Here is a 17,403-nt window from a genome sequence, read left to right on the forward strand (position 1 = left end):
CATCCGGTTAGTAAGGTGGGCAGTTTAATGTCAGATGAGTAGTGTTGGACCGTTGGGGGTGCACTGATTCCTGTGGGGTGTTATGTGTGCGTGAATGATAAGTTAGTATTAACTTGTGTTGCATTTTGCCTTTGTTCATGCTGATACTGTAATGTGTTTACCATTTAGGAGCTAATGTAGTCCATAGTAGGAGCAGTAGGCCACACATGAGTTCACCATCATTTCATATGCTAATTTATGTTATCCTGATTTAGCCTTAGTTAACGCATGTACGGTCTCTCATATGTCCACAACGTCATTCCGGTGTTTTATGTGGTGCTTGTGATTGCTGAAGGAGTCCTATCGGTAGTGATGGCCCACTTGAAGCTGAAGTTCCGGTGCGTGTGTCAGAAAGATCAACGCGCTGCTTCAGAAGCACTGTGTCGAAACTTGATTCGTTTGGCCAGAGTCACGTGATCAGTGACGTCCGAAGCTTCATTTAGAACCTAACTGCTTCGGTATCTGATTCAATGGTTTATAAGGAAGTGAATCATTCGCGGGATTTGTGGAGCGTTTTGATGGTGACAGATAACGAACCACTGATCATTCCACTGAGAGATTTGGAGCCAGCGAGGAATAGAGGAGGTTCTGTGGTGTGGGAGAATTTTGAGTTGATTTTCGTCAATCGGGTGGGTTTTCCAGTTTTGTGTTCTGGCCGTTTGCTTTTGTTTTGTGCATGTTTATTATATCTGAAAATGGGAAAAAGGTAAAATGTCAAAAATCTGCTTCCATAATATACATATCATTAAATAACTTTAGAAAAACTTCCACTTGACTCTTCACATGCAATGTTGTAAAAATATATATTTTATTGTTTGATTAATCTGAAAATGTTAGTCTGCCAAATGTGCAGCAATTGAATTGATTTATTTTCTTTATCTGATAGTTTGTGGGGCCCAGGTAGACTGTATAACTGCATCTCTACCAGTTTCTGTGCACTCCAGCCTCTTCTGTGCCATGTGAAGGGATTTTCCTTAAGGCAGGAGAAATTATCTCCACGAAAAGGAACAGGTTCGGCCATCGCACACTGGAACAAATTCTCTTCTTAAATAAAAATGAAGAAGGGTTACTTTAAATGCATCATGTTTTTAATTTGCAAGTTCATAAGCATTTTCCCTTTCCAGTTCACAATCAGTTCTACCCCCAGGTAGAATTCTACCTATAATATTTATAAATATACCCGTCTAGCGGTTAATTGCATAAGTGCATGGAGGCAAGACCTCAGAGCAGAAGCATACTCCATAATGTGTTGTACATTATCATATGTATATTATATGTAATGTGGTATTGTTCAATTATTGTATTTACCAACATCAAGAAGTCACAAGCAAAGAAAAACCACACAATGGTGCATGTTTAAACAAGGAGAGTTTACTGGTCAAAATTATTTATTAAACAAATAAACCACATTTTTTTAACCACCAAAAAAATACACGTTCAAAGCAACACAACGGCGGCCCAATATCAGACAGAACTCCACTCTGTAGAGTGAGCAGTCATTATGAAGCAGTTGGTTTTATTTTGTGGATTCAAGCTGCTCTTCAATACAAGCTTCAGTGCTTCAGAAAGCTTCATTTGGCCATCACTACCTATCAGGCTTGGTTAGCCTGTAGGACTCCGGGGGCAGCTGATATCTAATATCAAGATGGCGGCGAGTAGAGTCCACCTAAAGTCATCAGGACCTTCTGAGCTTGGGATTACGCTGTGCAAGTAGCATTACATCGGACTACCACAACTTTCACAGCATTACGGAGGACATAATGAGAGCTCCAGGGTCTCCATGGTTGGTTCTTCCCAGCGGCAAGACAAAGAGGAAACATAAACAAAGGAGGCAAAAGCGTGGCTGCAGGGTGGGCCCACTAGCATGGCTAAAGAAACAGCCATTTAAGCCACCGCTTTTGAGTATTTTCCTCTCCAACGTCAGGTCCATAACCAACAAAATCGACGAACTGAGATTACAGAATGCAGTCAACAAGTGTGTACGGGACAGCAGCTTAATATTACTCACAGACTTGGATGCAGCCATCGATTCCGGACTCGGCTATTGAGCTAGCAGGCTGCACGGTCCACCGTCACGACAGGAACGGCCACTCTGGTAAGAACAAAGGAAGGGGTTTATGCATCTACACCAATGACAGCTGGTGCAAAAACACAAAGACTGTAGACAGCCATTGTTCCCCGGATTTGGAATATTTGACTGAAGTGCAGACCCGTCTACATACCTCGCGAGTTTACTGTTGTCATGTAACGGCCGTGTATGTACCACCCGATGCTAATGCTAACTCGGCCATGGAGGAACTGCATAAGACAATAAGCAAACAGCAGAATTCCCACCCAAACGCAGTGCACATTATAGCTGGGGACTTCAAACATGCTGATTTAAGGTCAGTATTCCCCAGATTTGAACAGCATATTAAACGCGCAACGAGGGGGGGGAAACAAAAAACCACACACTGGATAAAGCATACAGCAACATCCAAAAAGGCTACAGAGCAACCCCTCTACCACATCTAGGTTTGTCAGACCACATGTCCATGCTGCTGATCCCTGCATACACTCCCGTTAGGAGAAGAGCCCCCCCAGTCACAAAAACTGAAAACCTGGCCAGAAGGTGCATCACACCAGCTGCAGGACTGTTTTGAAAACACGGACTGGAGCGTGTTTGAACATCAGGACCTTGAAGAGCACACAACATCAGTGCTCTCATATATTAACTTCTGTGTAAACAGTGTCACTGTGGACAAACGTCTCCAGGTATATTCTGTTAGATTATAATATTATTTTATGCCATGTTATGCCCCTAATTAAAGATTGTGATTTATTATGTAGTTTTAGTTTGCATTATTCTCCTGAATTAGAAGCTGATAACTATTGCATTAGTTAAACTGATTTGCATTACATTAGACTGCTGATTTATTGTGGATGAATGATATTGTTTTATGATGTTATAAGAAATACTGTTCGCAGAAAGTCATCGCCTTATTTGTCTGATTAGAAGAGAACGGAACATACTGGAGTTTTCTGCCCCATCTCAGCAGGAGCAGATAAACGGGGAGCAAAGGTCGTAGCTTAGGCGCTGTGTGAGAGAAAGCATGTGAATGTTTAGGCTTTTATGATAAGGTGGGGGAACCAGAGGCTATAAGAGTTTGATCAATGCTCCACCATTTTGAGATCTGAGGCTGTCTGCGTACAGTGTCCATCTCCCACGTGTGTGACCATTAAAATCATCGTTTGACTTAACCCGGCCGGACCAGTGTTGTTATTGTGGTTTTTTCTCTTGTCTCCATCCCCAATTTTGAACTCTTAACAATTCCAACCAGAAACCCTGGATGACTAAAGAGGTCCAGGCCCTGCTGAAGCAATGTGACGCCGCTTTTAGATCCGGTGATGGTATGCATTACAGTGCAGCCAGATCTGAGTTGAAAAGAGGCATCAGAGAAGCCAAGGCAGCGTACAAGAGAAGGATCGAAGACCACTTCGACAACAACACAACAACAACTCACGACAGGTATGGCAGGGAGTTCAGCACTTAACCAACTACAAACCTTGCAATACCACGTTGACTGAGGGTAACGCGGCGCTTGCGGAGGAGCTGAACCACTTCTTCGCACGCATTGAGGTGAAGGGACCAGAGGCAGCAGCAGCAAAAATATCGGACAACAGCAGCAGCCCAAGCCTCAAAGTGCAGGAATATGAGGTAAGGCGCACACTGAGGGCAGTGAACCCCAGGAAGCCCGCCGGACCAGATGGGGTAACCGCAAGGGTCCTTAAAAAGTGTGCAGACCAGCTGGCTGGGGTCTTTAATAAGATCTTCAACACTTCACTGTCCCAGTCCTGCATCCCACCGTGCCTAAAGTCAGCCACAATCGTCCCACTGCCAAAGCATACTAACATTAGCAGCCTCAACGACTACCGACCAGTTGCTTTAACGCCTGTTATAATGAAGTGCTTTGAGAAACTGGTCCGGCGTCACATCATGTCCTGCTTGCCACCCAACCTCGACCCGCTCCAGTTCGCATACAGAGCTAACAGATCAACTGAAGATGCCATTGGTACAACGCTCCACACCACCAGTGTGTGAATGTGTGTGTGAATGGGTGGATGACTGGATGTGTAAAGCGCTTTGGGGTCCTTAGGGACTAGTAAAGCGCTATACAAACACAGACCATTTACCATCTCTCACCTGGAAGTGCAGGGTCGTTACGCCAAGCTGCTCTTTGTTGACTTTAGCTCTGCTTTCAATACGATACTTCCGGACAGACTAATAGTTAAACTGCTGGAAATCGGACTTCCTTCTACCACCTGCCGCTGGATCAGAGACTTCCTCTCAGACCGTGTACAGAGAGTTAGAGTGGGGCCTCATCTTTCCTCAGCCCTCAGCCTGAACACCGGCTCTCCACAAGGCTGTGTTCTGAGTCCCCTACTGTACACTCTGTACACACATGACTGTGTGTACCCACCCAGACAACACAGTCATCAAGTTTGCAGATGATACCACCGTGGTGGGGCTCATCTCTGGGGGAGATGAAACGGCGTACAGAGCTGAAGTTCAGAGGCTGTCAGATTGGTGTGTAGATAACAACCTGGAGCTCAATACCAACAAGACAAAAGAACTGGTAGTTGATTTCAGAAGGAGGAAGTCTGAGCTGCAGCCTGTCAGCATCAACGGGGAGTGTGTGGAAAGGGTCTCCAGTTTCAAGTTTCTGGGTGTGCACATAGACACAGACCTCCAATGGAGCTCTAATACCTCTGCGGTTTTGAAGAAGGCCCAACAGCATCTCCACTTTCTGAGAATCCTCAGAAAAATGGACCTGAAGGAGCTGCTGACCGTCTTCTACCACTGCTCCATTGAAAATGTGCTGACATATTGCATCGGTGTGTGGTTCTCCAGCTGCACCACAGCACAGAGAAAGGCACTCCAGAGGGTCATCAATATGGCCCAAAAAAAATCATTGGACATCCTCTTCCCTCCCCGAAGGACCTGTACAGCACTCGCTGTCTCAAGAGGGCACGCAGCATCCTACGGGACTGTACACACCCAGGACAACGGGTGTTTAAGCTGCTGCCGTCTGGCAAGAGGTTCAGGCTGCTGAGGTCCCGAACAAATAGACTCAAGGACAGCTTTTACAACAGGGCAATAGCCCTGATCAATGCAAATAGCTGACCTGACTGGCTACCTACCTGGACTTACCGTTAACAACGGTTAAAACAGTAATAATAATATTTATATTTATAACAAGGTGCAATAATAATTAATGTGCAATAATAACAGTGTGCAATACAAATACACTTATTCTTCTTTTTTATTACTAAGCTATTATACTGTGTTGTGTTGTTTGTCTTGCGTTGTGATGTGTCGTATCGTGTCGTGTTACGTTACATGTAGTGCCGACGTAGGACAGTTTTCCAATTTCATTGTACTATGTATGGCTGTGCAATGACAATAAAGAGTTATCTTATCTTATAAGTTCCAACAGGCCAAGTGGAACACGGCGCGGGAAGTGACTAAAACAAAAACTCAAGTGTGGGAGGATTTCAGAGAGGCCATGGAAAAAGACTTTCGGACTGCCTCGAAGAGATTCTGGCAATCCGTCAGGCGACTCGGGAGGGGAAAGCAGTGTTCTACCTACACTGTTTAGTGCGGCTTCTTCTCGACTGAGAAAATTGTCAGGCAGAGGAAGGAATACTTTGAGGACCTCCTTAATCCCACTGGCACGTCTTCTGTAGAGGAAGCAGAGTCTGGGGACGAAGGGGATGACCCGCCAATCTCTGGGGGCAAGGTCAATGAGGCACTTAAAAAACTCCTTGGTGGCAGAGCCCCTGGGGTGGATGAGGTCTGCCCTGAGTTCCTGAACGCTCTGGATGCTGTAGGGCTGTCTTGGTTGAAACACGTACAATGTTGCGTGGAGATCAGGGGCAGTACTCCTGGATTGGCAGACCAAGGTGATGGTTTCCACCTTTAACAAAGGGGACTGGAGGGTGTGTTCCAACTATAGAGGGATCACACTCCTCAGCCTCCCTGAGAAAGTCTATGCCAGGGTGCTGGAGAAGAGAGTCCATCCATTAGTCGAACCTCGGATACATTTCAATTTATTTATATAGCACCAAATCACAACAACAGTCGCCTCGAGGTGCTTTATATTGTACAGTAGATCATACAATTATAGATTCAGAGAAAACCCAACAATCATATGACCCCCTATGAGCAAGCACTTTGGTGATAGTGGGAAGGAAAATTTCCCTTTAAAAGGAAGAAACCTCCAGCAGAACCAGGCTCAGGGAGGGGCGGGGCCATCTGCTGCAACCGGTTGGGGTGAGAGAAGGAAGACAGGATAAAGACATGATGTGGAAGAGAGACAGAGATTAATAACAGATATGATTCAATGCAGAGAGGTCTGTTAACACATAGTGAGTGAGAAAGGTGACTGGAAAGGAAAAACTCAATGCATCATGGGAATCCCCCGGCAGCCTACGCCTATTGCAGCATAACTAAGGGAGGATTCAGGGTCACCTGGTCCAGGCCTAATTATATGCTTTAGCAAAAAGGAAAGTTTGAAGCCTAATCTTGAAAGTAAAGATAGTGTCTGTCTCCTGAATCCAAACTGGAAGCTGGTTCCACAGAAGAGGGGCCTGAAAACTGAAGGCTCTGCCTCCCATTCTACTTTTAAATACTCTAGGAACAACAAATAGGCCTGCAGAGCGAGAGCGAAGTGCTCTAATAGGGTGATATGGCACTACAAGGTCATTAAGATAAGATGGGGCCTGATTATTTAAGACCTTGTATGTGAGGAGCAAGATTTTGAATTCAATTCTGGATTTAACAGGAAGCCACTGAAGGGAAGCCAAAACAGGAGAAATCTGCTCTCTCTTTCTAGTCCCTGTCAGGACTCTTGCTGCAGCATTTTGGATTAACTGAAGGCTTTTCAGTGAGTTTTTTGGACATCCTCATAATAATGAATTACAGTCGTCCAGCCTGGAAGTAATAAATGCATGAACTAGTTTTTCAGCGTCACTCTGAGACAGGATATTTCTAACTTTAGAGATGTTGCGCAAATGGAAGAACACAGTCTTACATATTTGTTTAATATGTGCGTTGAAGGACATGTCCTGGTCAAAAAAAGAATCCAAGGTTCCTCACAGCGTTACTGGAGGCCAAGGTAATGCCATCCAGAGGAAGAATTTGGTTAGATACCTTATTTCTAAGATTTTCAGGGCCGAGTACAATAACCTCAGTTTGATCTGAATTAAGAAGCAGAAAGTTAGCGGCCATCCAGGTCTTTATGTCTTTAAGACATTCCTGCAGTTTAACTCATTGGTGTGTGTTATCTGGCTTCATGGACAGATAGAGCTGGGTGTCATCAGCATAGCAGTGAAAATGTATGCTATGTCTTCTAATGATGCTGCCTAAGGGAAGCATGTATAATGTAAACAGAATTGGTCCTAGCACTGAACCCTGTGGAACTCCATAATTCACCTCAGTGTGTGAAGAGGACTCTCCATTTACATGCACAAACTGGAGTCTATTAGATAGATATGATACAAACCACTGCAGCGCAGTACCTGTAATACCTACAGCATGTTCTAATCGCTCTAATAGGATATTATGGTCAACAGTATCGAACGCTGCACTGAGGTCTAGCAGGACAAGCACAGAGATGAGTCCACTGTCAGAGGCCATAAGAAGATCATTTGTAACCTTCACTAAAGCTGTTTCTGTGCTGTGCTGAGCTCTGAAACCTGACTGAAACTCTTCAAATAAACCATTCCTCTGCAGATGATCTGTTAGCTGTTTGACAACTACTCTTTCAAGGATGTTTGATATGAAAGGAGGGTTGGAGATTGGCCTATAATTAGCTAAGACTGCTGGGTCTAGAGATGCTTTTTGAGTAAAGGTTTAACTACAGCCAGCTTGAAGGCCTGTGGTACATAGCCGATCATTAGAGATAGGTTGATCATATTTAAGATCGAAGAATTAATTAATGGCAGGACTTCTTTGAGCAGTTTTGTAGGAATGGGGTCTAAAAGACACGTTGATGTTTGGAGGAAGTAATTATTGAAGTTAACTCAGAAAGATCAATTGGAGAAAAAGAGTCTAACTTAACATCAATGGTACTAAGAGTAGCTGTAGATAATATTACATCTGTGGGATGATTATTTGTAATTTTTTCTCTAATGATAAAAATTTTATTTGTGAAGAAGTTCATGAAGTCATTACTAGTTAACGTTAAAGGGATGGTTGGCTCAAAAGAGCTCTGACTTTTTGTCAGCCTGGCTACAGAGCTGAAGAGAAACCTGGGGTTGTTCTTATTTTCTTCAATCAGTGATGAATAGTAAGATGTTCTGGCTTTGCGGAGGGCTTTCTTATAAAGCAGCAAACTATTTCTCCAGGCTAAATGATGATCCTCTAGATTTGTGACACGCCATTTCCTCTCCAGATTACGAGTCATCTGCTTTAGGGTACGTGTTTGAGAATTATACCACGGAGTCAGGTACTTCTGATTTGAGGCCTTAGTTTTCACAGGAGCTACAGTATCCAGAGTCGTACGTAGTGAGGAGGTGAAATTATTAACAAGATAATCGACCTCTGTTGGGGTAGCGTTCAGATAGCTGCTCTGCTCTGTGTTGGTACAGGGCATTGAAGATGATAACAGTGGGTGGATTATATTCTTAAACTTAGTTACAGCGCTTCCAGAAAGACATCTACTTTGATAAAGTCTACTCTCCACTCCTGTGTAATCAATTATTGCAAATGTAATCAGGAAATGATCAGACAGGAGAGGGTTTTCAGGAAACACTGTTAAATGTTCAGGTTCGATGCCATATGTTAAAACAAGATCTAGAGTGTGATTAAAGTGGTGGGTGGGTTCTTTTACATTTTGAGAGAAACCAATTGAGTCTAATAACAGATTAAATGCCATGTTGAGGCTGTCATTTTTAGCATCTACATGGATGTTAAAATCACCCACAATAATTATTTTATCTGAGCTCAGAACTAAATCAGATATAAAGTCTGAGAAATCAGACAGAAACTCTGTGTAAGGCCCAGGTGGACGATAGATGATAACAAGTAAGACTGGTTTGAGTTTTACAGCTGGGGTGGACGAGGCTAAGCATCAGGCTTTCAAATGAATTAAAAGTCTGTCTTGGTCTTTTGTTAATTAATAGGCTGGTGTGAAAAATTGCTGCCACACCTCCCCCTCGGCCTGTGCTTCGAGATTTCTGGTAGTTAGAATGACTCGAGGGTGTTGATTCATTTGAACTAACATAATCATCCGGCTACAGCCAGGTTTATGTAAGGCAGAGTAAATCGATTTGTTGATCAATTATTAAGTCATGTACTAACGAGAGATGAAGTTATTGGATCGGATATCGGAGAGAAATAAAAAATGTAATCCAATCCATTAAATATCAAAAAAGCACCTCACAAAACTTGCGACACAGCGCAACTCTGCTCATAACTGTAGCACGTCGGAGCAGTTTGCATCACGTGATAGAGCGGCTGTGGCATGCGGGACCTGTCGGTGGTCTGGATAGCATGTGGCGCTTCGCTAGCAACCTGGCATTTCATCTCCGACAAAGTTATCCCTGAGAGAAGTAAAGCAAGTGTGTAAGTTCATCTCTGAATGTTTGTAAAGCATTCCCATGTTAAGCTTAACCGATATATGGAGCGACTGCCTCTTCTCTCTCTCCCTCTCCTGCTGCTACTTCAATTGTGAAACTGCTTAATGATCAGCTGATCGGCTTTTCTGTCGAGACTCCGTCTCTCTTTGTGTTTGGCCCACTTTGCGCCAGAAAGAGGAAACCAGCGGCTGAACAACAGCAGCACGTTTAAGCTTGATAATCTGTTAAAATTTATTTAATATTTCTTTCTACACCAGGATCTTTTTCTACGTAGCTGACGGCTGTAACTGTGCAGGGGCGGATCTAGCAAAGTTTAGCCAGGGGGGCCGATAGGGCATGAACAGGAAAAAGGGGGCACAAAGACAGACTTTTCTTTCTTATTCTCATTTAAAATGTCCAGCTTTTAATAAATAATTGTCTGAATCTTACACCCAAAGTTTTAATCTGATGTAAAATGTATAGAAGTCCATTACTGTATATAGTAACTGTTAAGTCTAATATACCCTAGTAAGCTATACTACTTTTTCCTTTGGGAAGATACCATCTGTGCAGTCTGCAGTTCTGTTGAAGAAAGATGTTGAATCCATTTAATTATTCTTGAAAAATAATTTATTTCTGTGCATTTTTTTTTTCCACACTGCATCAAATTAAAGTTGATTACATCGATTAAGCATCATCAGGTGGAGGGTGGGTGGTTCCCTATTTTTTTTTTTGCTGGGAGTTTGCAACCCTATTAGTTAGGTTGCTTGATATTTCTGCTAAGTACTCTGTAAAATACTCGAATAGGAAGGATGGAGTAGGTTTAAGTTTATTAGAGTGATCAGTGTTGCTGAACTATGAAATATTTTGGGTGCCGTGTATTTTTTTTTTTTACATATAGGTATAAAAGAATAGCTTTAGTGTTGTTTATTTAAACTTTAGTATGAACTTATACAAAATGCAGCAAGATATTAAAAAAAACAATTTTATTGATTTAAAAAAAAACAAAAAACAAAAACACTATATTGGATTCATATCGGTATCGGCAGATATCCAAATTTATGATATCAGTATCGGACATAAAAAGTGGTATCGTGCCATCTCTAGTAATAACAGAGACTTTGAGGAGAGAGGCCTAATATTTAATAATCAACATTTCACCGTTTTACTCTTTGGTTCAGATACTGAATGACTGATACTGTCACGGCTGCGCAGCAGTCGTGTGGCGAATTGAGAAAAGGATCCAAAATGCAGGCACTGGCTGGGGTGCGAGTGAATGTTTATTTACAGAGGTGATAAGGTGACAAAAACAGGAGGAGCAGAGCGGGGAGAAAACAAACCTAAACTGGGGAAAACTAAAGAGCTCAACTTAAACCAAACACGCACGGGAGGAGGAACAAAATGCACAAAGCTGGCGGAGAGACGCAGACTGAACACCGGGTTACACAGAATTAGGCAGACGGACATGGAGTTAAACAGACGACGCGACAGAGAGCACAGGAAAACACAGGGCTTAAATACACGGGGAGTAATCAGGGAATGGGCCACAGGAGGGAGACACAGCTGGGAGCAATTAGGCTAACGAGACAGGGGAGAGGTAAAACTGAACACACTGACATGAGACATGAACTTTCAGAATAAAACACGAAACTAACAGACACAGAGAACCAGACAGGACAATGAACTTGACAGGCAGACTCATGAGCAGACACAATAACACCATGGACAGACAGAGGGAACACAGAGAAGTGGGAGCAGGCAGGCAAAGAACAGAAACCTAACAAATGGCAAAATCACAACAGAATACACACTCTGAATGAACAAAAGCATAAGGAAACACAAAACACTGAGTCCTCAGACTCAGGACCATGACAGATACTGTATTGTTCTTTCTTTGTGATTTTTTATGTTTAAGTTGTTTGTTGCTGGTTTTTAGTTTGTTTTTTGTCTGTTTGGAAGCTGACACAGTCTCTATGGAGATGGGTTTTTGGGGGGGTAGCAGGAGGAGAGAAGCTGCAGAGAGGCGTGTAAGACTGCAACTCTGCTTCCTGGTCCCAACTCTGGATAGTCATATTTTGGGGGGTTTAATAAATTTGTCCATATTTCTAGAAATGAGAGCTGCTCCATCCAAAGTGGGATGGATGCCGTCTCTCCTAACAAGACCAGGTTTCCTCCAGAAGGTTTGCCAATTATCTATGAAGCCCACATCGTTTCTGGGACACCACTCAGACAGCCAGCAATTTAAGGAGAACATGCGGCTAAACATGTCACTCCTGGTCTGATTGGGGAGGGGACCAGAGAAAACTACAGAGTCCCACATTGTTTTAGCAAAGTTGCACACCGATTCGATATTGATTTTAGTGACCTCCGATTGGCGTAACCGGGTGTCATTACTGCCGACGTGAATTATGATTTTACTGAATTTACGTTTACCCTTAGCCAGCAGTTTTAAATTTCCTTCAATGTCACCTGCTCTGGCCCCTGGAAGACAATTGACTATGGTTGCCGGTGTCTCTAGCTTCACATGTCTGAGAACAGGATCACCAGTTACCAGAGTTTGACCCCCGGCGGGTGTGTCGCCGAGTGGGGAAAAACGGTTAGACACATGAACGGGTTGGTGGTGTACCTGGGGCTTCTGTTTAGGACTATGCTTCCTCCTCACCGTCACCCAGCCGCCCTTTTTCCCCAGCTGCTTGGGGTCTGCTGGGAAACAGCTAGCGGGGCCTACGCTATCTTCAGCTGCACCAGCTACAGGGGCCTGGCTAGCTACGGGTGAATGAAGGGTGCGAAGCAGAGTCTCCAATTCAGTAATCCTGGCCTCCAGCGCTGCAAATATGCTACATTTGTTACAGATATCATTACTGCTAAAGGAGGCCGAGGAGTAACTAAACATCTGACACAATGAGCAAGAAAGTGCAGGAGGGACAGGTGAAGTAGCCATGGTGCTAACAAGTCGGCTACGAGCTAAGCTAAGCTAGCGAGACAGTGAGTGAATACTTTGGCTATAAATTAGGTAGTGAGTACACAGAAAGTGTGCTACGGATGAAGCACGTGAAGATTATACTATGAAAAAAGAATGTATTTAAAAGTTTTTAATTAAATTGCTAAGCAAATAAGCAACTCAGAAACACCACTGTGTTTGAGCAGGAACAGGAAGTGATACTCTACCGCAGAGTGAGCGAACACCAAGTGACAGCGCCACCAAGAGTCAGGAGGGGAAGATGAACATATTGTTTAAGCTCTCGGCGGAGAGCACTATCAACAATAAGTTCCACAAACTGGTCTCACAGCAACACCTCTGCATTGCGCATGCCATCAGGTGCACTTTGCTTTACTTGCTCCATCAGGACATTTAACGCTAAGGAAAAGTCCTGCAAATTCTCTCCCTCCTGCTGTCTCCTCAAAAAGAAAGCCTGTTGCAGGGTGACATACAACTGCGGATTACCATACAGTCCCTTTAAAATGACCCGAACAGGATCCCCTCACTCTGAATTAGGGCGAGATTTGATCTCCTCCCTTGCTTCTCCCTCTAAATGGTCAAAAACAAAGAATGCTTGATCAGCAACAGACAGATGCCGGGCACGCATGCACGCTTGAACCTCTTCAACCCATTCAGCTATATTGATGCCCGTTCTGGCATTGGACATGGGACATTTACGGTCCCTAGGCACCATCACCAAGCGCTCTGAAACGGCGGCCTGATTACCAAGACAGCTGGTGTGGAGGAGGCTGATGCAGCACCACCAGAATCCAGAACTGTGCCCCTATCCCGATGCAGCTGCTCATTATCTGCTTTTAACTGCGCTACCAAGTCTCTAAGTTGCTGCAATTCTTCCTCCATAGTAATAGATTTAGACCAAGAAAAGGGAAAATTAAAACAGCAAGGTGCTAAAATCCTATTACTCTTCCTCCTAAACGTGGATACTGCTGTCTTGTCTACAATCACACACAAAAAAAAAAAAAAAAAAGTCTTCAAAGGAGGTGAACTATGCTCTCTGCAAAAATAAAACAATTTACGAGAGCAAACGTCTACCTCAAATGTGCATCCTGTCAAACAACGTCAAGTATGTGTTACCAAGTGGTCAGGGTTATAAAACTGAATAAATTGACAAGGGGAATTTCACACAAAGGAAAATATATATTTTTAAAAAAGGATAAAATCAATTTTTAAAAAAGGGATCACACAGGGTCAAAGCTGCAGAGAGGTAGGTTGGCTCAAATATTAATATAGTTTTGTTTATACTCATAAAGGAATAAAAAAATAAAACATTAAGAAAACAAAAGGTAGCGTTGTTGTTGACAGTGTCCTAAAATTACAATAAAACAAGGTTCAAGGTTCTTTATTTGTCACATGCATAGTTATACAAGTATAACACACAGTGAAATGTAGCCTGACACGCTCCTCGACATGTGCAAAAATTTGGGGGGGGGGGGGGGGGGGTAGAGGAAGAACATGCAGGGGGTAGAGGCCCCTTTGGGTAGATGAGATCAAGACAGCTTCTGCTTTCTTTTGAAGGGAAATAGCTGCAGGGATCTCACTACAATGTCTCCTGGATGCCTCATTGTTGAGCTATTTAAGGAATGTCCAACTGGAAAGAGGTCCTGGGACAAACCCAGGACACACTGGAGAAATTTTATCTCTTGACTGGTTTCAGAACAACTTGGTTCTGGATGAAATGGAAGAGGTGTCTGGGGTGAGGGAAGTTGTGGCCTTTGTGTCTAGACTGCTGCCCTCAGGACCCAAATCAGATAATTAGTAGAAAATCGGTAGATGAATGGACAGAAATTAATGCAAATAATATTTTTGTATTCTGTGTGTATATTTGATAGGTTTGTAGCTTAAACCTATTCGCTGGAACGTTCAAGACAATTCAACTACACAGCAAAAAGCATTGAACACCAAGCAGAGCTCTTTATGATTCTCGTATACGAGGGAGACCAACTGGACAAACGCCGTTCCATCGCTTGACCCCAGTTGCTCTCGTCCGCTCCCCCGTAACACTGATCTTTTATTGAGGTCACATGAATATGCATAGGTTCATTAACATATGACATCTACATACAAACAAAGAGTACCTTGCCTGTGCGTTGCGTAAGCATATGTGTGTGTTTTTGTGTGTGTGTGTGTGTGTGTGGGGGGGGGGGGGGGGGGGGTCAGAGTGTGACCCCATAAACGACTTCCCTGAACCTGCTGGTCTGGAAGTCCAGCAGTTCATCTAAACAACAGACACTTAGACTTAAAGAGATATACGTGTGTTTGCTATACCATATATCAGTAAGAGCAGATATAACCTCTCTCCTGACCTTAAGTTGTGTGTGCATGCCAGAGTGCTCTGGGGGGCACACAGAGTCTCCACAGACTACTAAGGATCAAACCTCTACCAACATGACATTGTTTATAAAACTCTAAGCATATATGAGTAGATATTTCTAAGCAGAAATGACAATCAACAATACAAATCTAACAATATTCATTAAAGAGAATTTTTCTAATTTAATCTAGTGTGTATGTATGTATATTTTCCAGACAAATATTAGCAGAATATTTGTCTGGATCCAAATGCTGTCTACTCTGATGTGAAGACTCACACTTCAGGTACAAAGAAGGAGTTTTTCAGCAACACTCTGAGACAAGATATTTCTCATCTTAGAGATGTTGCACAAATGGAAGAAAGCAGTCTTACATATTTGTTTAATATGTGCGTTGAAGGACATGTCCTGGTCAAAAATGACTCCAAGGTTCCTCACAGCATTACTGGAGGCCAAGGTAATGCCATCCAGAGTAAGAATCTGCTTAGATACCATATTTCTAAGATTTTCAGGGCCGAGTACAATAACCTCAGTTTGATCTGAATTAAGAAGCTGAAAATTAGAGGGTATCCAGGTCTTTATGTCTTTAAGACATTCCTGCAGTTTATCTAATTGGTGTGTGTTATCTGGCTTCATGGACAGATAGAGCTGCGTGTCATCAGCATAGCAGTGAAAATGTATGCTGGGGGGTTTAAAACGGTTGGCCTGATTTCTAGAGCCACTACATCCAAAATGGGTTGTCTATAAAGTGCATCTGTATGTATTATTTTAGAGTCTACCCTACAATATAAAGCACCTTGAGGTGACTGTTGTTGTGATTTGGAGCTGTATGAATAAAACTGAATTGAATTGAATGGTAATCTTTGGCTTCCTATGATGCACTGTTATCTTCCTTCACTCATGCTTTTCAGTCATTGTCTTGGTGGCAGATGATCCACTTTAAATATTGTGTTTGTTTTATATTTGTATCTCATGATAGAGTAAGTAAGGATTATCTCTCTATTCAGGTCCTGCTGAGGTCATTTATGGTCAGGTGGGCTTCAAAAATCAGAGCAAGGCTTGCATGAGAACAGGTAACCACAACAACCATTAAAAATTCAACACATTTGCTGTTATGTTGCTTTGTGTTTGTGTGTGTGTGTGAATACACGTCACTATGCACAAATGTGAAACTTTCTGTTCATCTGGACGTAGCGTTTTCAGTGGGCGAAATGTTTCATCATCATCCAAGTGACTTCTTCAGTCTTAGCTGGCTGCAGGTTTCCCCAACCTCATAAACAGTGCATGTACACAATGAATGAATAATGGGCTGTGAGGTCACTTTATTGATCATTTTATAATAATAATAATAATAATGGATTGCGTTTACATAGCGCTTTTCGAGACCCTCAAAGCGCTTTACAATACCACTATTCATTCACTCTCACATTCACACACTGGTGGAGGCAGCTACAGTTGTAGCCACAGCTGCCCTGGGGCAGCAAAGTGTTCATTGATCAAGGCCGTTGATCAAAGACAATTGATCTATGGCCATGAGTACCATTCACAGAGAATTGGGGAATGGCTGCAATCACCGCATTGTAAGATTGTGAAAGATGCACCCTTAGGCCCCCTCCTCGATTCAGAGATGGTCTTTCCCTTTTCACGTAAATGGCCTCCTTGACTCCCCACTCAAACCTGCCACTTTTCATATCATCCCTCTGTCCTGAGATTTGATTTTCACCCAGGTGTCATCCACATACCTGAACCAATGACGTGGTGGTATTCCAGGCTATGATCACAAAGCCCTCTTTTCCACTTCTTCCATTTACAAGTTGGCTTCGCAAGGGCTGCCCGATTCTGTTTGGCCATCCAGGAGGGGCTCAGAGTAGAGCCGCTGCCCCTCCACATCAAAAGGGGCCAGTTGAGGTGGTTCGGGCATCTGACAAGGATGCCTCCTTGACGCCAACTGGGTGAGTTGTTCCGGGCATGTCCCACAGGCAGGAGGCCCCGGGGCAGACCCAGGACACGCTGGAGAGATTATATCTCTCGGCTAGCCTGGTACTGCCATGGTGTTCCCTCGGATAAGCTGGAGGAGGTCGCTGGGGAGAGGGAGGTCTGGGCTTCTCTGCTTAGGCTGCTGCCCCCACGACCCAGCCTCAGATAAGTGGAAGAAGATGGATGAATGGATAGTCATAGCAATTAATATAAAAATGGCTCCTATAGGCTGCTGATAAATTAGCAGGTGAATGCAATGAATACTCTTTGTGTATGTGTTACAGAACAACCAGCTGTTCCGGATCTTGTTTATTCATCAGTGAGAGCAGGTATCATCATATAAAACTCTGCCTTAAGTAGACACACAAGCAAGTTTGTATATATCAGACCAATATATAATACGTTTTTTCTCATTTTGTTCTGCACAGGAAACAGAAGCCATATACTCTGATGGATGACTTACTTTCCCGGGTTTCT

The sequence above is a fragment of the Diplotaxodon limnothrissa genome, unplaced genomic scaffold (assembly GCF_057381915.1).
Source record: "Diplotaxodon limnothrissa isolate DT_005_m unplaced genomic scaffold, D_limnothrissa_male_GT1.1 unmapped_scaffold_4, whole genome shotgun sequence".
NCBI lineage: Eukaryota > Metazoa > Chordata > Actinopteri > Cichliformes > Cichlidae > Diplotaxodon > Diplotaxodon limnothrissa.